Source organism: Sapajus apella, unplaced genomic scaffold (assembly GCF_009761245.1).
Source record: "Sapajus apella isolate SASKATOON/1434 unplaced genomic scaffold, GSC_monkey_1.0 scaffold133, whole genome shotgun sequence".
NCBI lineage: Eukaryota > Metazoa > Chordata > Mammalia > Primates > Cebidae > Sapajus > Sapajus apella.
The window spans coordinates 623421-645811 of record NW_022437073.1 but is presented as its reverse complement, the minus strand read 5'-3'; the positions used below and the strand labels follow the sequence as shown (position 1 = coordinate 645811).

At 37.7% G+C, this 22391-nt stretch overlaps 1 protein-coding gene across 7 annotated transcripts in view; it reads left to right on the top strand.

Moving 5' to 3' along the window:
* Nucleotides 1–12599: 12599 nt before the first annotated feature.
* Nucleotides 12600–22391, top strand: part of LRRC39 (leucine rich repeat containing 39) — a 44182-nt gene continuing 34390 nt past the window's right edge. For 6 of the 7 annotated variants that reach the window (XR_004264191.1, XR_004264193.1, XR_004264192.1 and 3 more), the window contains exon 1: nucleotides 12600–12761. The gene's annotated coding sequence lies outside the window, so the exon portion shown is untranslated. Of the gene's footprint in view, nucleotides 12779–22391 lie in introns of all 7 variants that reach the window. The other variant, XM_032262965.1, reaches the window with a different exon arrangement.

Genomic DNA, 22391 nt, shown 5'->3' with positions numbered 1-22391 from the left:
GTTTAAGTTAAATGTTAGTTTGAGAAATAATTTTTACTCTCAAACTTCATGTTGTGCTGACAGTTCAACTGATGCTGTCAAAATATGAATTACTAGCTTCAATATTCTCTGTTCATCTGATTTTTCTTAAAATGCGTGTTAATCTACTCACTAGCTTTAATGCGCTACTCTTATACCAGCACCTTAATTATGGTAAAAGGAAAAAGTTTAAGTTAAAATTTCAAAGCGTAGTTATGTGGTCAAACAGAAGATTAACAGAACTCCGTGGCTTACCATAGGGATATTTATCAAGAGAAAAAGAAAATACATATTTGAATTTATGTGACACTTTCTGTGAAGTATCTGGATTACCAGATCAGTCTGAAACAAATGCCTTCCAATTTCTACAGCACATGCCCAAGGCACTCTTCATAGTACCTGTTGAGGTCTTTTCTGCTAATTTTAAGCGCCTACCCAAACATCTTCCCAGGCTTGTCATAATAAGCAAATAACCTCAGAGTAGACAAAGCGATTCAATCTAAGAACCTTTAATTTCTCTCCTTTTCACCTCAAAATTGTTATTGCCACACTTTCTCTTTCCTTTTGTTTCTCTTTCCGGGAAGTGGTTCTCCATCAACAAATACCAAACTTTCTGCCCTCTATTATTTATTCCATCTCTTCCCCCTGGTCCCTACCCTATGTAGAACCCCCACTGCCCCATTTTGATCCTTCAGTGTCTTCCTCACATCCAGAACTGTACCAGATTTACTCCTTTGGCACACTGATTAAAATTTATTTCCAGTTCCTTATGGAGGAGGTATTAGAGACCGATGCCAGAACTCTGAAAATTTCAGTGTGGCAGAATAATGTTATGTGTCCATAAACCTGGTTTCTTTTCCTTTAGCCTGCAGTTAGGTAGGGCCATGTCATTTATCTGTAACTATTAGAATACGGATATACGGGTTGAAGTAATGTAGGCCATTTCCAGTCATGGCCCATAACACTTCTCAAGAGATTCTTCACATTCAGTCTTTTCCCCTCCAACATGCACCGTTCAAGGTTGAAGATGGCACCACACAAGATAGAAGGAGCCAGTGTTCCAAATGACTAGACAGAGCAGAGTGCTCCCCTCCCTACACCCTAGCACTGATTGGTTTGGATGTGATATAATTGAAAATATTGTTTTAAGACATTAATATTTTGAGATTAATCTGCTAGTCTAGTTAGTAAAACTCGAACTCTGAGTTGTCTAATGCGGCAGCCTCTAGCCACATGTAGCTACTTAAATTTTAATTAAAATTAAAATTCAACTCAGATATACTAGCCACATTTTAATTGCTCAATACCCACACTATTTAAATTTAAATAGCCACATGTGGCTTGTAGCTCCATACTGGAAAGCAAACATGTAGAATATTTTCATCATCACAAAAACTTCTATTGGATAGTGCTGCCTTAACTATTAGACAGAACTGTTCTTATTTTATAAATAATCCCTAAAACAAAGAATGCCCTTCTTCTCTAATCACAAATTCCAGTTTGCCTAAAAGAAGACTCAGAATGCTTTTCTTACATTGTTACCTTTGACTGTCACTAAATGAATAAATTTCCTGTCTTGCTCCTTCTGTCAAACTTCTGGAATGGGTGATCTTTAACTCCTTGCAATCCTGGCTTTTTTTCCCCACTTCCCCACTGCCCTCTGGTAATCAGTGTTGGCCACAACTCCCACCCAGATGTCTCCTAAATAGTTCTCTGAACCCACCTCTGTCCTGACCTATAGACATTCATGCCAATGCTTTAGTATCTCAAGGTCATCAAATGGATTGGTGACATCTCAGTCAGACAGACCAGGTCAACTATGAACTATTTATGCCAAACCTGACATGGTTCATGTTTTCATTGCTATCCCATCAAAATAACTATAGGCTTAAAAAAAAAAAAATCTTGTGATGGAGTCTCACTCTGTCACCCTGACTAGATGTACGTACAGTGGCACTATCTCGGCTCCACTCACCACAATCTCCACCTCCTGGGTTCAAACAGTTCTCATGTCTCAGACTACCCAGTAGCTGGGATTACAGGTATGCACCACCACACCTGGCTAATTTTTGTATTTTTAGCAGAGATGGGGTTTCGTCATGTTGGCCAGGCTGGTCTCAAACCCCTGGCCTCAAGTGATCAACCCACCTCCACCTCGCAAAGTGTTGGGATTACAGGCATGAGCCACCGTGCCTGGCCTGCAGGCTCCTTTATTTTACAGAAAGCATTACCATTTAAACACTGAAGATAGCATGAATCTCTGATGTTTGTAAGTTTAGAATAAAATTGAAATGAAAATTATTTCATTATGAGGCAGTCTCAGTACTGAGCACAAAGGCTTTTAAAAAAGCACAAGCAAATTAATGTGCTAGCCAGACCCTGTGAGAGAACTCCAGGCCAGCTTGCTAAAACTGAGCAGGAGAATTTGGAGACAGTCCAGAGGAGAGCCACAAAAACAACTGGAGCATGACAAGAATAATTTCAGTTCTGTTATAGAGAGGTCATCTATATCAGGTTTTTATGGAGTACCATGTGGAATGTTACAACATAAAGCATGGGGAACAGCTGTTGTGAGTCTTAACAAGAGATAGGACAGAAGAAATGATAACAGGTGGAAGATCAAGAATTTAGGTTTGATATGGGGAAAGATGGAACCATCAAAGAAAGGAATTCACACTGATTTTTGGCTGAGCAGAAGGCAGAGTCTCCTCCAAAGGGCAATGCAAGTGCCCCCACCCATCTACACCCCCAGGAGAGCCATCAAACTGTATTAAACTTGGAAAAAGCTATTTAACTTCAAGTGTGCTGCAAGAAAACTTCATAATAGTTCCCAAAATGTGCTAAAAAACGAAGTCCAAAAAGACCGTAAAGACTGTACAGAAGTTGAAAGAGCGCAATCAGCTATAAAAACCCAGCAATTTAATTTCTTAGAAAAATGTAGCTGGAGTTCAAACTATAGTAACAAAGGCAAGTAAACTAAGTTGTGGTCAGGTGTAATGAAATTAAAAGGACTGGCAGGGATGAATATAAATCAGAACAGGACTAACAGTTTGAAACATTAGCTATTCAAATACTCAGAACTGATGAGCTGTGCCGCTACACCAACAACTCTTCAAACCAAAGGTTTCACAAATTGCACAAGAACCTGGCCTAGATACCATTGTGTTGCTGGCATAAGATTAGAAGGGCCTGTTGGTTCAAATGTTGCTTTGGACAGAGCAGGACAAACTTAGCACAGCAAAGACATCATTTTTAAAAAACACCACTGTCCTTTAGTGCACTAATTTCTCTAATAATTAGGTGAATATTAGAAATAATAATATATTAAGCGCAGTATACTCCAATTTCAACAGAATGGTATATTTCTGTAAAATGTTGATTTTTGGTTTGTCATACTTTCTAAATACAAAAATTCCTCATGGCTTCCACAGTTACAAGATATTAAACATTCTGTACAACATTTGTACAGAAAAACCAATGAAAAACCAATTTTTGTAGTTGCCTTTGGAAACGTATACAAAATATCCAGTGTGGGCAACATGATGAAACCTCGTCTCTATAAAAAAAATAATAATAATAATTAGGCAGGCATGGTGGTGCACCCCTGTGTTCCCAGCTACCCAGGAAGCTGAGGGGAGATAACCTGTGCCCTGGAGATTGAAGCTGCAGTGAGCTGTGATTGCGCCACTGCACTCTACCTTGGGTGACAGAGTGAGATTTTGTCGCAAACAAACAAAAAGAAACATATACAAAATATATTAGAAAGTTGGGTTAATATCCTACAAACAAAGTATTACATAATTTGCACAGGACTATGTGTATAAAAAGCTTTAAATTCAGAGTAGCTTTTATTTCTGCAGAACTAAAAGTAGTGCATTAAAAAAAAGCGGGATGAGTATATCTTTTTAATTTGCTTTGCAGTGAAAAATACCTCAGTTAACATATAGGAAACCAGTGTCATTTCTGTATCATTTGACACAGAAGGTGTATTTTTTGTTGTTTTTTTTTTTCTTTTGAAGAAAGACTATTATGTATTTTATTCTGCCCTTCTGATTTAGGGGTTAAATTACCCCAATACATTTGCATAATATTCTGATTGCTACTGCTTAGGTGGTATATTTCATATGAGAACTATCTTTACATAATGGAAGAAACTATGGCAACCACTTCATTCATCAGAGAAATTGTGTTTTGTTCATTTGTATTTTGTTTGCTAAATGACATTGGTTATTTAGACTCCTGGCATGCTTTTTCTCAAATAAGGATTTAAGAGTCATTTCCAATGTCCTTCTAACTTCTGGACAATTCCCAGTAGGCTATAGAATAAATGCTTTTCATATAATAGTCTCTAGTGTCTCCACTGTTGATTGGTTTACAGAAATGATGGTGGTGGTGGTGGTGATGGTGGTGGTGTGTGTGTGTGTGTGTGTGAAAATGACAACTGTGGCAGAAAACTAAAAATCAGAAGTACATTTTAATTCTTAGTTTAAAATATTAATGTTTTATTCATAAATTACATATTTAATAATAGAAAAGGGAATAATTAGCACTTAAAACTAACAATTTTTCTTAGCTATTTTAGTAACTTAAATATTTAAGGTATTAAAAGATTGAAACTGTGGGCCAGGCTCATGCCTGTAATCCCAGAACTTTGGGAGGCCAAGGTGGGCGGCTCACTTGAGGTCAGGAGTTTGAGACCAGCCTGGCCAACATAGTGAAACCCCATCTATACTAAAAAATACCAAAATTAGCTGGGTGTGGTGATGGACACCTATAATCCCAGCTACTTAGGAGGTCGAGGCAGGAGAATCGCTTGAATCCAGGAGGTGAAAGTTGTAGTGAGCCCAGATTGCGCCTCTGCACTCCAGCCTGGGCAACAGAGAGAGACTCTCACACACACAAAAAGATCAAAACTGTGTGGAAATGCAGCAGAAGTCATATGAGACTGACTGGAATCAGAGTTTAAGGTCCAGGGGAAAGACACTTGGTGTCCACCAGCATTTCCTAACTCTCCTCAGAAATAGTCTCTGTTTTGTTAGACCAAGTGGCACAAGGTAGGATGTAGCCATAACTTTCTAATATAAATCTCAAAATATGGAGAAGACTCATTAACATTTGGCAAGTGTATAGTCTGTTATTTAAGAGTTTTCCTTGCATAGACACATAGACACACACACATTCACCCAACCTTACCTGGAAGATTTCCACATAAAAGAATATTGGTGTTCACAACAGTTCCAAAACAATTCACACTCTTGTGAAAGGGGAAAGGACAGTCTTTTCAGCAAGTTGTGCTGGGTACACCAGAATGAAGAATGCAAAAGAATGAAGTTGGACCCTGCTATAGTCTGAATGTTGTATCTCCCCCATAATTCATACATTGAAATCTAATCCTCAAGGTGATGATATTAAAAATTGGGGCTTTTGGGAGATAATTAGGTCATAAGGACTTTGCTTCATAAATGGGATTAGTGCCCCTATAAAAGATGCCTGAAGGAGCTTGTTTCATCTGTGAGGATACAGGGAGAAAGTACTGCCTATGAGGAATGCACCCTCACCAAACACTGAATCTGCTGGTGCCTTGATCTTGGACTTCCCAGCCTCCAGAATTATGAGGAATAAATTCTGTCATTTAGAAATTGTCCAGTCTCGGCAGGGTGTGGTGGATCATGCCTGTAATCCCAGCATTTTGGAGGCTGAGGCTGGTGGATTGCTTGAGCTCAGGCATTTGAGACCAGCCTGGGCAACATAGTGAAACCCCAACTCTATCAAAAATACAAAAAAAAATTAGCTGGGCCTGGTGGTGCCTGCCTGTAGTCCCAGCTACTCAGGAGGCTGAGGTCAGAGGACCACTTGAGCCCGGGAGGTGGAGGTTGTGGTGCGTGATTACGCCACTGCACTCCAGCCTGGGTAACAGAGTGAGACTGTCTCAAAAGGAAATTACCCAGTTTATCTAGGATGCAAGGATGGATCAAAATACTCAAATCTATAAATGCAATACGCCACATTAACAGACTAAAAGACATCAACCATTTGATCATTTCAATAGATGTAAAAAAAGCATTTGACACAATTCAGCATCCTTTCATAAAAAACTCTCAGCAAATTAAGTATAGAAGGAATGTACCTCAACACATATGTGACAAACCCATAGCCAACATTATACTCGATGGTGAAAAGTTGAAAGCTTTCCACCATATAAGATCAGGAACAAGACAAGAATTTTGTATTAATCTGTTCTCTCACTGCTATAAAGATACTATCAAAAGAGGCTTAATTGACTCACAGTTCTGCATGGCCATGGCTGGAGAGGCCTCAGGAAACTTACAATCATGGCAGAAGGCAAAGGAGAAGCAAGGTATGTCTTACATGGTGGCAGGCAAGAGAGAGAGAGAGAGACAGAGAGAGAAAGAGAGAGAGAGAGCAAGAAGGGAAGAACCAGACACTTATCAAACAACCAGATCTTGTGAGAACTCACTCAATATCACAAAAGCAGCATGAGGAAAACTGTCCCCATGATCCAAATACCTCCCACCAAGTCCTTCCCTCGACTTGTGGGGATTACAATTCAAATTACAATTTGATATGGGATTTGGGTGGGGACACACTCAAACAATATCAGATGCCCACACCTTTCACATCTACTCAACATAATACTGTATAAGTTTTAGGCAGAGCAATTAGGCAAGATAAAGAAATAAAAGTCATACAAATTTGAAAGGAAAATGTTAAATTGTCCCTGTTTACAGATGACATGATCTTATATATTAAAAAAGTCTAAATACTCCACACACACACAAACACACACACACACACACAAAAAAAAAAAACATTAGGGCTAATAAACAAAGTCAGTAAAGTTGAAGGATGTAAAATCAACATATAAAAATCAGTTGTGTTTCTATACACTAACAACAAACTGTCCAAAAAGGAAATAAAAACATCTTTTACAATAGCTAGAAAGAAAAAAAAAATACTAAGAAGTAAATTTAACTAAAGAGGTAAAAGATCTATCCACTGCAAACTGTAAAGCATTAATGAAAAAAAATTGAAGACATAAATAAATTAATAAGATTTCCCATGTTCATAGATTGGAAGAATTAATATTGTTAAAGTGTCCATAATACCCAAAGTGATCTACAGATTCAATGCAATCTCTATCGAAATCCTAATGACAGTTTTCACAGAAATAGAATGAACAATCCTAAAGTTTGTGTGGAACCACAAAATACTCCAAACAGCCAAAGCAATCTTGAGCAAAAAAAAACAAAGCTGGGGTGTTGACACCATGTGACTTCAAAATATACCATACAGCTACAGTAATCAAAACAGCATAAGGCTGGGTGTGGTGACCCATGCCTAATAGCAGCAGTTTGGGAGGCTGAGGCAGGAGGATTGCTTGAGCCCAGGAGTTCAAGACCAGCCAGGGCAACACAGGCAGACCCTGTCTCTGCAAAAATTTTTTTAAATGCTGGGTATGGTGGCGTGTGCCTGCGGCCCCCATACTCAGGAGACTGAAGTGGGAGGACTGCTTGGGCCTGGGAGGTCTAGGCTGCAAAGAGTCATGATTGCACCACTGCACTCTAGCCTGGGCAACACAGTGAGATCCTGTCTCAAAAAAGGCCTCAAGAAAACAGCATGATAGCCAGGTGCAGAGGCACAAGTCTGTAGTCCCAGCTACTAGGGTGGCTGAGGCAGGAGGATTGCTGGAGCCCAGGAGTTCAACACCAGCCTGGGCAACATAGTGAGACCCTGTCTCTAAAACCACAAATAAATCAAACAGCACAGTACTGGCATAAAAACAGCCACAGACCAATGGAACAGAATAGAGAGCCCAGAAATAAATTCAGACATTTATGGTCAATTGATTTTTTGTTTGTTTGTTTTGAGACAGGGTCTCCCTTTGTCACCTAGGCTGAAGTCCAGTGACGCTGTTATAGCTTAGTGCAGCCTTGAGCTCTTGGGCTCAAAGGATACTCCTGCCTCACCCTCCTGAGTAGCTAAGATTACAGGTGTGCCCCATCATGCCCAGCTAATTAAAAACAAATTTTTTTAGAGTCAGGGGCTTGCTATGTTGCCCAGGTTGGTTTCAAACTCCTGGCCTCAAGCAACTCACACATCTCACCCTCGCAATGTGCTTGGGTTACAGGCATGAGCCAATATAGTCAACTGATTTTTGACAAAGGTGCCAAGAACACAGAATTATCAAAGAACACTGTCTTCACTCAATGGTGTTGGGACAACTGGATATTCATATGCAGAGGAATAAAACTAATATTTCACACCATATCAAAAAATAAACTACAAATTAAGTAAAGACTTAAATACAAGACCTAAAACTGTAAAACTACTAGAAGAAACCACAGAAGAAAAGCTCCATGACATTCATCTAGGCCATGATTTTTGGGATACAAACCCAAAAGCACAGGCAACAAAAACAAAAATTGACAAATGGGATTGCATCAAACTAAAAATCTCTTGCACAGCCAAGGATGCAATCAAGAGTAAAGAGACAACCTGTAGAATGGAAGAAAATATCTGCAAATCATACATCTGATAGAAGGTTAATATAAAAAAAAAAAAACTCAAATAACTCAGCAATGAGAAAACAAAGAAGCTAATTTAAAAATGGGCAAAGGATCTGAGTAGGCATTTCTCCAAAGAAGACACAAAAAGATCCAACAGGTATATGACAAAATGCCCAAATCAACAATCATCAGAGAATGATAATTAAAATCACAGTGAGATACCACCTCACACCTGTTGGAATGACTGTTATCAAAAAGACAAAAGATAACAAGTGTTGGAGAGGATGTGGAGAAAAGGAAACCCTTGCACATTGTTGGTGGGAACATAAATTAGTACAGCCATTGTGAAAAACAGTATGGTGGTTCCTAAAAAAAATAAAAATTAAAAAATTACAAAAGTATCCACTAATCCCAGTACTAAGTATATATCCAAAATAAAGGAAATAAGTATGTGAAACAGATATCTGCACCCTGATGCTTATTGCAGCATTATTCACACTAGCCAAGATGAAATGAACCTAAGTGTTCATCAACAGATGAATGAAGAAAATGTGTATGTATGCAATGGAGTGTTATTCAGCCTTGAAAGAAGGAAGAAATCCTGTCACTAGCAACAACATGGATAAATCTAGAAGACATTATATTAAGTGAAATAAGCCAGGAACAGAAACACAAATATACCACATAATTTCACTTATATGTGGGATCTCAAAAAGTTGAACTTATAGAAGTAGAGAATATCATAGTTACCAGGGAGTTGGAGGAGAGGTTGGGGAAACCAATAAACAAACTACCTATTTCAAAATATCTTGTTATAGCAGCCTGAACAGACTACGACAGACCCTTATCCAATACCATGTATAAAAATGAACTCAAAACAGATCAAAGTCCTAAATGTAAGATCTAAAACTCTAAGAAGTAAACATAAGTGAAAAGCATCACAGCATTTGGCTATGACTTATTGGATAAGACACCAAGAGCATAGGCCACAAAAGGAAAAAAAATAGACTGGGTGAAGCAGATCATACCTGTCATCCCAGTACCTTGGGAGGCAGAGGTGGAAGGATTGCTTGAGGCCCGGAGTTTGATACAGGGAGCTATGATTGTGCCACTGCACTTCAGCCTGGGCAACAGAGTCAGACCCTGTCTCTTAAAAAAATAGAGTGGATATCATACAAATTTTTAAATTTGTGCATCAAAAGATACTATTAAGAGAGTAAAAAGGCGACCCACCGAATGGGAGAAAATATTTGCAAGTATTATATCTAATAAGATATTAATATTCAGAATATAGTCACTCACCACTTAATGATGGGGATACATTCTGAGAAATGCCTCATTTGGTGATTTGGCCTTTGTGAGAACAACATAGAGTGTATTCTATGTGCTAAAATACACATAACATTAAATTTACCATCTTGACCATTTTTAAGTGTATAGTTCAGTGGTATTAAACACATTCATAATACTGTGCAACCGTCACTGTCTGTCTCCATAATTTTTTATTTGTCCTTTTGTAACTGGCTTACTTAGCATAATGTCCTCAAGAATCATCCAAGTTGTAGCCTTTGTCAGAATTCCAGAACTACATTACAGTACTTGCCTAGTAAGGAAGTTGCTGCTGCTAACCCTGGAACCAGCTACATCTGCTGAGGTTAGGCAACTCTTGCTGCCAAAACGAACCCCAGAATATACTGCCTTTGCTGCTACCCACACCAGCAAAAATAGACACCAGCGACACCAGCCACCCAACAGAACCCTTTGTTGGTGTATATAATGAGTGGAAGCTTAGTAGTGTATAAAATTAATCCAGTTGTGCACAGTGGCTTATGCCTGTAATACCAGCACTTTGGGAGGCCGAGGTGGGTGGATCACGAGGTCAAGAGATCCAGACCATCCTGGTCCACATGGTGAAACCCCATCTCTACCAAAAATACAAAAATTAGACGGGCGTGGTGGCACGCGCCTGTGGTCCCACTACTCGGGAGGCTGAGATGAAAGAATTGCTTGAACCCAGGAGGTGGAGATTGCAGTGAGCCGAGATTGCACCACTGCACTCCAGCCTGGTGACAGAGCAAGACTCTATCAAAAAAAAAAAAAAAAAAAAAAAAGGAAAAAGGAAAAAAAAAATTAGTGCATATCCCATTCCAGTAGTAAGGGAGGCTGGATATATTTTTTCCCTTCAAATTCTACCTTGGAAGGTAGGATTCATGATGTGGGGGATTATAAAAACGTGGAGGGTGTTCAAAAGATTTTGGACAGTCGCAAATGACAGATATTCATTATATAGTGCCTGTCTCTTCCTTCGTATTCACTTTCTACATCCCTCCAAAGTCACCAAAATTCTGGCTAATTTGCCTCATAAATAGCTCAGGCATATACTTACTTTCTCTATCCTCCCTGATATTTCTTTAGTGTAAGTCACTCCATGGGGATGGGAAATAAGAGGTAGGTAAGAGAAGGAGAAGAGAGATGCCTTGAAATTTTGGGGTTCTCTATATAAATGTTGTCAAATTAAAATTTAACTGTAGGTAGTGCCAAAGGCAGAAAGAAATCTAAATTTTCTTCCAAGTAACAATATATTGTTCTTTTTAACTGAAACAAAACTTTCTGGATCTCTCTCTCTCTCTCTCTTTTTTTTTCAGTCAAGGAAGGCTCTGTTGCCCAGGCTGGAGTGCAGTGGCACCATCACAGCTTGGCCTCCCTGGCTCAAGGAATCCTCTCACCTCAGTCTCCCAACTAGCTGAGATTACATGTGCCCACCACCACGCCTGGCTAGTTTTTTTTTTTTTTCTTTAATGGAGACAGGGCCTCCATGCCTGGCTACTTTAATTTTTTTTTTTTTTTTTTGGTAGAGACAAGGTCTCGCCTTGTTGCTCAGGCTGGTCTCCAGCTCCTGGGCTCAAGTGATCCTACCATCCTGGCCTGTCAAAGTGCTGGGATTACAGGTGTGAGATCTTTTTACTTACCAACACATCCAAGTACTCTGTGTCGGTGGTACACACTCTTGGGACAGGGAAGTTAGCGTTTAAATTGTGGCCATGGCTTCTTTACACTTTCTGTGATCTTGAGCAGTCTCACAATTCTCAAAACTTAATTCATTATAGAATTATTAGAGAATTTCTGTGAGATAATCAGGCATAAATTTTTAAAGCACTAATATTGCTGCGATGTCCAAATGACTACATAAATTATTATCCACCTACATGCTAAACTGCTATGTAGCCATTAAAAAGAATGAAGCTACTCTAAATATACTAATATAAATAGTTTCCAAGATATCCCGAGTGAAGAAAACACAGTATAGAATAATGTATATAGTATGCTACCACCATTTTTTGTATGTGTGCATGCCTTCACGTCTGTGTAGGGGTGTAGACATATTTAAGCTTGTAAATTCACAGATCTTTGGAAGGATACACAAGGAGCTGGCAATAGTGGTTGCCTTCAGAGAAGAGAACCTCCCTACTGGAGGCAGGGGTGGTGGAAGGGGCGGGGGACAAAGAGGGTGGAGATTGAACTTCTGAATTTTGTTCCATGTGCTTATATTACAAATTCAAAAAAAAAAAGATATAGTTAATTTTTTTTTAAGAACCTGGAATTAAGCCCTATCTATGAAAGCTGAATAGATCAAAGTGAGAGATAACTGAATTTGAAGTTCAGGTACAGCAGAAGTTTGGGGCTCCTCTGTTACCCATGCTTATCCACATCTTTATTTTTTCTTTTCCTAAAGCATCCGGGCCTTTAGTTCAAATATTGGCAGATCTACGGTTTACTAGGTAGAATTTTTGTTATGGCATACATCAACATATTCCAAGTTTCTCTGCTTGGATGGAATAGATGCGTTAAATTCTATTAAATGAGTAAATTGTGAAAAATAGAAGGACTTTCAATAGGCATTATTTTTCAGGATCTTAGAAAGTTATGCCTGATAGTTTTATAATGTCTGTAGTATACCTTTTGCAGTCCACAGAATGCACTCACATACATTATCAGCTGATCCTTCGCAGAGAAGCCCCATGTGATTCTTTTCTATTCTCAGCTTTGTCCATGAACTAAAATTAGAACTAGGCTGACATTACATTTCACTTGGTTACAGCTGACTGGGGATTTTAATCATTTGAAGCCACATTGAAAAAAAAATCCCCCTGCAATCTACTTTTAGCTGATAGTCATTAACTTTGGTTATGTGAACTTCAGTGTCCACCGATATTGGTAAGTATTCGACAATGGTAAGTATTTTTCAGAAACATTTATTCCTTTATTCTTCACATATAACTAGATTGCTGCTGATACCTATACTGTGTCTGTATTGGCCAGAATGTCCAAACAAACTGGAACTGAATTTAAAAGTTTTTTTGTGGGGTGTTCATCATCACTCATATAAGTGTGCTCCTCTGGAAGATAGATTTCCCCAGAAGTAAGAAACAATTCTTCTGCAATTCGTTTTCTATGCTTACCTTACTGCCACACTATGTGCTTTTTTTTTTTTATTATTATGGTAATAATCAAAGCAGAGAGTACAATCCTGTGCTGGAGGAAGAAATACATCATTATTGACTTGTGTTTCCCTAAGGGAAGTTGGTCATTATAGAAAAACTGATGGATGAACAACGTTTAATGGCCAATGAGAAAATGAATTAGCAAATGGATGAATTGTTTTACATGTCTAGTAAAATACACGTATACGTGTAGATACTTGGGATTTTTTAAATATTTGCATTATTTCAGTATTTGGCAAAAACTTCAAACTTTCTTAAATCAGAGACAATAAATTGTAAATTGATTGCAACATGCACAGGAAGTTGGATTACCAGTATATGTATCCCTAGGTTTCTTTATAGCAAAGAGATCTTGCATTCTGTTCCTGAGTAAATTCAGAATGCCTTGCTTAGAAATTCTCTCAACAATTTCTTGCATATGCCAATTATTTATCAACACTGAAATTTTAAATTTGTTTTCTGTAATATAGTTCTTCTCTGTCTCTCACACATACATATACTACATAGTATTAGTTTTAAAAAATCAATAATTTAGAAGAGGTCAATAATGAAAAATATTATCTATCCTATTCCTCTCTATTACTAGTCCTGCTCCCTAGAAGTAATCATTTTAAGCATTTTGGGATTTAGTTTTCAGTGGTTATCTCATATTTATTTATTTTTCTTCGTCAAAGACAATTGTGTGCTATTTTTAGTCAACTTTAGACATTATCTATGGAGCTTCATTATGAAAGTTCCCTTACACTGCCATAGAGTTATATCCCTATTTTTAGTTTCTCTCTTGATTATTTTCATAAAATTAAGCAAATACTTTAATCTTTATTTCTTGTTCCATAAAGTACAGACAGTATCTGTTGATTCCCCACTTTGAAGATGTATATATTGGTGTTCCTATCATTTACTTCTTTTTCTCATTTCCTTCTTTCACATTCTGTTAAAAGTACTGTTACTGGGCCAGGCGCGATGGCTCATGCCTTTAATACTAGCACTTTGGGAGGCTGAGGCAGGTGGATTACAAGGTCAAGAGATCGAGACCAACCTGGTCAACATGGTGAAACCCCGTCTCTACTAAAAAATACAAAAAGTTAGCTAGGCATGATGGTGCGTGCCTGTAGTCTCAGCTGTTCGGGAGGCTGAGGCAGGAGAATCACTTGAACCTGGAAGGCAGAGGTTGCAGTGAGCCGAGATTGTGCCACTGCACTTCAGCCTGGCAACAGAGTGTGACTCCATCTCAAAAAAAAAAAAAAAAAAAAAAGTACTGTTACTGTTATGTTTTCAAGACATACTGTTATGTTTTCAAGACATACTGTTATATTTTCAAGGCATTTATATTGTGTTCTGTAACCTTCAATAAATCTTCCTTACTTTTTTATAGGTTGATGTATTTCAAAAGGTCAAGACACAGCTTTTACAGTATCATAACTATGTAATTTCTATTTTCTGCAGAGCCAACATTTCCTTCTCAGTATCAATGTCATATTCATTGTACCAAAGAAGAATGTTAAAATAGATTCTCCTTTCCTGCACTTCAATAATTGCTAAAAATCATGCCACATTTTGTTGGCTTTACATATGGACTGTGCCTTTCTTGTACAGTGTCTTCCTCAACATAATTTCTGACAGCCTTTCTTTTTGCTTATTGGGAGAAGAAATTTCCTCTTTTCACCATATCTCCAATGTCACATGGTTTTCTTCTCAATTCTAGCTATTAATTTTTATCATTCATTGGATGGATACTGCCATTTTGCTTTTTTTTTTTTCTTTTGTGAGACAGTTTCCCTCTTCTTGCCCATGCTGGCGTGCAATGGTGCAATCTCGGCTCACTACAATCTCTGCCCCTTGGGTTCAAGCGATTCTCCTGACTCAGCCTCCCAAGTAGCTGGGATTACAGGCATGTGACACCACCCCCAGCTACTTTTATATTTTTTTAGTGGAGATGGGGTTTCACCATGTTGGTCAGGCTGGTCTTGAACTCTTGACCTAAAGTGATCCACCCCCCTCAGCCTCCCAAAGTGCTGGGATTACAGGCATTAGCCACCGTGCCCAGCTACTGCTTTAAAAACATTGTTTTATTTATTTATTTATTTATTTTTACTATCTTGAAAAATATTGCTGGGAACAGTCTTGTTCATGTTTCCTAGTGGAGACACACCCTTCCTCTAGGTATATACCTTTGAATGGAATTACTGGATCATAAGCTGTGCTTATCTTCAACATTACCACAAAAGTATTTCAAAATAGTTAATATTAATTTACAATTTCACCAATATACCAGCAGTGAGTGAGGATTTCTGTAACTCAAATTCTCACCAACACTTGGTGTAATCAGCCTTTTGAATTTTAGCCATTCTGATGGATGTTCATTGGTATCTTATTATGCTTTTAATAAGGTGGAGTACAATTTCATATGTTTTTGGTCATTTGGATTTTTTTTTTCTCCACAAGGCAAGTTCTACCATTTGGATTTTATTTTTTGAAAATTTCCTGTTCAATTGTATTTAGTGTTGTCTTTTTTAGTTGATTTTTAGGAGTTCTTTATGTATGTAGTCCATTGGTGGTTACGTATGTTGCCAATATCTTCCCCCACTAATGTACATGGTATTCCTTTTATTTTATTTTCTTTTTTTTTGAGACGGAGTTTCGCTCTTGTTACCCAGGCTGGAGTGCAATGGCGCGATCTCGGCTCACCGCAACCTCCGCCTCCTGGGTTCAGGCAATTCTCCTGCCTCAGCCTCCTGAGTAGCTGGGATTACAGGCACACGCCACCATGCCCAGCTGATTTTTTGTATTTTTAGTAGAGACGGGGTTTCACCATGTTGACCGGGATGGTCTCGATCTCTTGACCTCGTGATCCACCCGCCTCGGCCTCCCAAAGTGCTGGGATTACAGGCTTGAGCCACCGCGCCCGGCCCTCCTTTTATTTTCTAAGTGATGTCTTTCAATAAGTTCTTAATTGTAACAGACCAATTTATCAGTCTGTGTTAGGCTGTTCTTGCATTGCTTTAAAGAAATACCTGGCCAGGCACAGCAGCTCATGTCTGTGATCCTGGCACTTGTAGAGGCCAATGCAGGAGGACTGCTTGAGCCCAGAAGTTCAAGACCAGCCTGGAAAACATGGAGAGATCCTGTTATGACAGAAAAATAAAAATTAAAAAAAAGCTGGCACACTGGTTCTCGCCTATAGTCCCTTCATTTATTTAGGTCTTCTTTTATTTCACTCCAATTTTTAGTTTTCTGTATAGAGGTTTTACACATCCTGTTTATTGTTAAGAATTTGATTTTTATGCTATTGAAAATAGCATATTTTTAACAATTTAATATCTATTCTGAAGGCTGAGGCAGAGGGAGTCCAGGAGATCAAGGCTATCGTAAGCCATGATTGTGCCACTTCATTCCAACCTTGGTGATAGAGTAAACCTGTCTCAAGAAAACACAGACACACACACACACACACACACACAAACAAACAAAGAAATACCTGCTACTGGGTAAATTACAAAGAAAAGAGGTTTAACTGGCTCACGGTTCTGTAGGCTTTCAGGAAGCATGGTGCTGGCATCTGCTTGGCTTCTAGTGAAGCCTCAGGGAGCTTTCAATCATAGCAGAAGGTGGAGGGGGAAGCCTGCATCCCACAAGGCCAGAGCAGGAGCAAAAGAGGAAGCAGGGGGAGGTGCCACACACTTAACCAGATCTCACAAGAGCTCACTGTTTTAAGGACAGCACCATGCCATAAGGGATCCTCCTCCATGATCTAATCACCTCCTACCTAGCCCCACCTCCAACATTGGGGATTACAGTTCAACATGAGATTTGGTGGGAACATATATTCAAACTATATCACAATCTTTTCCTTTATGGATATGCTTTGTATTCTGCTTTAAAAAGTGTTCTCTACTTTAAGGACATGAAGATAAGACCGATATTGTCACCCAAATGCTTTACTTTTTCTACTTTCACTTTTAGGTCTACAATTCACATGGAATTAATTTTGGTAATATATAGATATTCAACTGTACCAATGTAATTCCTCTTAAAAAATTATTTCCATGGCCAGGTGCAGTGGCTCATGCCTGTAATCCCAGCACCTTGGGAGGTCAAGGCAGGCAGATCACTTGAGCCTAGGAGTTCAAGATTAGCCTGGGCAACAAGGTAAAATCCCATCTCCACAAAATACAAAAATTAGCCAGGTGTGGTGGTGTGTGCCCATAGTCCCAGCTTCTTTGGAGGCTGAGGTGATAGGATGGCTTGAGCCCAGGAGGTGGAGTTTGCAGTGAGCCAAGATCATGCCACTACTCTCCAGTTTGGGCAACAGAACCAGACCCTGTCTCAAAAACAAATATTTCCACAATGTTCTGCAGTGCCCTTGTGTATGCGTCTATTTCTGGGGTTCCTTATTTAAGTACACTGATATGTTTGTCTATTGCACCAATAACATTATCTAGTACTGTAGCTTTAAAAGAGATCTTGATGAATGTGGAATAAATCCTTCCACTCTAGTTTTCTTTGGCAAGAGTATTTGGGCTATTTTGTAGCCTTAGAATTGTCACTAAAAGTTAGAAACTGATTGCCAAGTTACCCCTCTCCTTCTCCAAATGAAATTTTTATTGAGATTGATTATAGTTCAATGTAGGTATAATTTTTACAGATTGAGTCTTTCAACCAATGAATATAATGTATATCTCTTCATTTATTTAGATCTTTAATTTCACTCCAATTTTTAGTTTTATTTATAGAGGTTTACACATCCTGTTTATTGTTAAGAATTTGATTTTTATGCTATTTAAAATAGTATTGTTTAAAGAATTTAATATCTATTTTCTCCTGGAATATAGATACATAATTGATTTTTCAAAATATTGACTTGCCAGAAATCTTGCTAAACATTGTTATTAATTCTATATATTTAGCTGTAGATTCTCTTGTATTTTGTAGTTCATAATTGTACACATGGAAATGTCTTTTTTTTTATTCCTTTTCAGACTTTATGCCTTTTATTTCTTTTTCTTGCTTTTATGCAATGGGTAGAGCCATTATACAGTATTGAATGGAAGTCATGAGAACAGACATCTTTTTCTAATTTTAAATGAAAGGCTTTCACTGTTACACTATTAAGTACGATTGCTGCAGGTTTTTATTAGATATGGTTTGTTAGGTTAAAGAAGTTATCTTTTATTTATAGTATGTTAAGAGTTGTTTTTAATCACATGATATTAAATTGTAATGATTTTCTACATCTATTGGAATAATATTTTTTTCTCTTCTAGTTTATTAATTCAGAATATTACATTAATTGATTTCTCAAAGATAAGCAAACAAACTTTAACCTCTGGAATAAACCCAACATGGCTATAATGTATTTACTTTGTTTTATGGTTTTTGTTTGTTTGTTTGTTTGTTTGTTTTTGAGATGGAGTCTGGCTCTGTCACCCAGGCTGGAGTGCAGTGGTGCTATCTCAGCTCACTGCAACTTCCACCTATTGGGTTCAAGTGATTCTCCTGCTTCAGTCTCCCCAGTAGCTGGGATTACAGGTGCATGCCACCATGACTGGCTAATTTTTGTATTTTTGTATTTTTAATTTTCATTTTCTATATATTTTTTTGGAGACAGATTCTCACTCTGTCGCCCAGGCTGGAGTGCAGTGGCTTGATCTCGACTCACTGCAACCTCCTAATTTTTTGTATTTTAGTAGAGACAGGGTTTCACCATGTTGCCCAGGCTGGTCTTGAACTCCTGAGTTCATGCAATCCACCCACCTCAGCCTCCCAAAGTGTTAGGATTACAGGCATGAGCCACCACACCTGGCCCCTTTTGTATATTTTTAATAGAGATGGGTTTCACCATGTTGGCCAGGCTGGTCTCAAACTCCTGACCTTGAGTGATTTGTCTGCCTCAGCTTCCCAAAGTGCTGGAATACAGGCATGAGCCACCGCACCGGGCCAGTATTTTCTTTTTTTTTTCTTTTTTTTTTTTTTTTTGAGACGGAGTTTCGCTGTTGTTGCCCAGACTGGACTGCAATGGCACGATCTTGGCTCACCGCAACCTCCGCCTCCTGGGTTCAAGCAATTCTCCTGCCTCAGCCTCCCGAGTAGCTGGGACTACAGGCACGCACCATCATGCCCAGCTAATTTTTGTATTTTTAGTAGAGACGGGGTTTCACCTTGCTGACCAGGATGGTCTCGATCTCTTGACCTCGTGATCCACCCGCCTCGGCCTCCCAAAGTGCTGGGATTATAGGTGTGAGCCACCGCGCCCGGCCCAGTATTTTCTTTTTCACATATTACCAGATATGGTTTGCCAGTATATTGTTTAGTACTTTTCTCCATAATATGTTTGTTAGTGAGATTTTGTATTTTTCTTCCTAGAATTACCATTCTTAGGGTTTGGTATCAAGGTTATGCTAATCTCATAATCTGAATTGGGAAGTCTTTTCTTTCTGTTCTCATGAAGAGTTTGTGCTATGGTTACTGTTATTATTACCCCTCAAATGCTTGGTAGAATCTGCTGTTGAAGTCATCTCTGGGACTAGCAGTTTTTGGTGGAGAGATTTTAGATTGTTATTATTGTATTCTATTGTGTCATTTAAAAATTTTATACATGTATGAGCTTATGTATGATATGCCCTTCTGCTTTCTTTGGGTTTGCTTTGCCTTCTTTAACTTCTTGAGATGGATGTAAAGTTTTGAGCCTCATTTCTTCTAAAATGTATATTTAAGGCTAGAAATTTCCCTCTACTATATTACCTATATTCCATACATTCTGATTTGTGATGTTTTGTTAATTCAGTTCAAAATGCTTCCTTACTTTCATTATGATAGCTTCTTTGACTTTTTCATTATGATAGCTTCCATGTGTTTTTTTAAAAACATTATGTATTCTGTCATTGTAGGATATAGTTCTTTATTTACCATTTAATTACATCTATTTATTGTGTAGTTCAAATCTTCAGTATTCTTCCTAAGTTTTAAACTGCTCGTTCAATCAATTGCTAAAAAAAAAATGGTTAAAATCTTCCACTTCAATTCTGGATTCCTTGATTTTTCCCTTTAGTTCTATCAATTTTCCCTCATATATTTGGAAGCCATGTTATTAAAGGTATACAGTTTAAAGTTCTTTTATATTTCTTGTGGAATGAATCTTTTATTATTATATGATTGATCTTTTATGTCTGGAAAGTATTTGTGCCTAAAGTCCATTTTGTGTGTTATTAATATATTGATACTAGCCTTCTTTTGCTTAGTGTTTCCATAGTATATCTTTCTCAGTTCTCAAAAAATCTAATTGATTAGCCAGACATGGCGGCACATGCCTATACTTCCAGCTACCTGAGAGGCTAAGGCAGGAGGATCACTTGAGCCCAGAGGTTGGAGCTGCAGTGAGTCATGATCCCGCCACTGCATTGAAGCCTGGGTGATACAGTGAGACTTTGTCTCAAAAAAGCAAAGAAGGAAGAAAGGAAGGGAGGGAGGGAGGGAAGGAAGGAAGAAAGAAAGGAAATAAAAAAGAAAGAAAAAATTAATTGAAATATAATTCATATATAAATTCTCTCTTTTAGTGTACAACTCAGTGGTTTTTAATATATTCAAGAGTTGTACAATCATCATCACTAATTCTAGAACATTTTAATCACTCAAAAAACTGTACAGTTAGCAGTCATTCCCTATTTCCCCCTCTACAAAACACCTGAGTACCACTAAGCTACTTTTTGAATCTATAGATTTGCATATTCTGGAGATTTCTTATAAATGAGATTATGTATGTGGTCTTTTGTGTCTGGCTTCTTTCACTTAGCATAATTTTGTTCAACGTTTATTTATACTGTGGTATGTATCTATACCTTATTCATTTTTATTACCAAATAATATTTCATTGTATGGACATACCACCTCTTGTTTATACATTCATCAGCAAATGGCCATTTGTGTTGTTTCCACGTTTTAGCTATTACAAATACTGTTTCTATCAACATTCACGTACAGGAGTTTGTGAGAACATATGTTGTCATTTCTCTTGGGTATATACCTAGAAGTGGATCTTTTCTACTCTTGTACTGTCCACTTTTCTCTATCTTTGTTTTTTAGGTATGCCTTTCATAAACAACACTCAGGATTTTGCCTTTTCTTTAATTGGATGATCTTTGTATATTAACTTGGAACACTTAGTCATCAGGGAAGTACAAATTATGACTATCCTGGGATATCGCTTTAGGCAGTAGTATGTTGGTGAGGATGTATATCAATGGGGACCCTTACACAGTGGTAGTAAGGGCATAAATGGGCACAGACAATTTGGAAAACAAATTGGCTCTGTCTTGTAAATTGGAACATGTACATACACTATGATCCAGCAATTCTAATTCTAGATATGTACCCAATAGAAATAATTCCACTTGAACACCAAGAAGATAAAACAATAATTTTAGAAACATTATTGCTTATAATAGCAAAGCTCTGGGACTCAAATATTCACATTCATTAGAATGGATAAACTGTGGCATAGTTATATATTTTGGAGATCATGGCATATGAATATATGACACTTTTCCTTTTTTTTGAACTATATAATTTCCCATGATATGGGTAGACTATAGTTTACTGATGAAATGTTAGGCTGTTTCAATATTTTGCTGTTATAAAAAACACTGCAAATAACTTTGAAAATATTTGAAATATAAATTAAGTGTGGATGAGCATTTGTGAGTTTGATAGATATTACCAAGTTTCTCTCCATACAGAATATAACAAGACTACCATTGATTAATGAGAATGTCTGTTTCCCTATGTTGTTGCAAATTTCGTTGCTTCCTTTTCCAACTACATTACTTTCTATTTACTTTACTTGCATTACAGTCTTTCTATAATGTTGAATATAAGTGATTGTGGATGTCTTTGTATTCCTGAATTTGAAAGGAAATAATTTAAATAATTGTAAATCAAATTCTTTTATTATTGCTAGTTTGGTAAAAAAAAAATCATTATGATTATTTTAAGGCCATAGGACATTCCATGAAATGCACCTACCATAATTTACATAACCATTCTCCTATTATTATTTTCTGAAATTCAGGTCAAAATCCTTAATACTGCCATCTGTCCATTTGCAACTTATTTTACACAAAAAGAAGGAATCCCAATATGCTAATCACTTAACTGAATTTCCACTTGTGCATATGGGATCCTGATTAGATTGATATCTCAAGATGCCAGTCTTTTAAATATCTCCATTATAAAACTATTTTCCTATAATCAGACATGAAGACTAGCTGCAGTTTTTCATTATTGTAAATTACCTAATAACAAAGGAATCATGTGTTAGATATGAGACCCCCAAGACAACTGTTCGTCT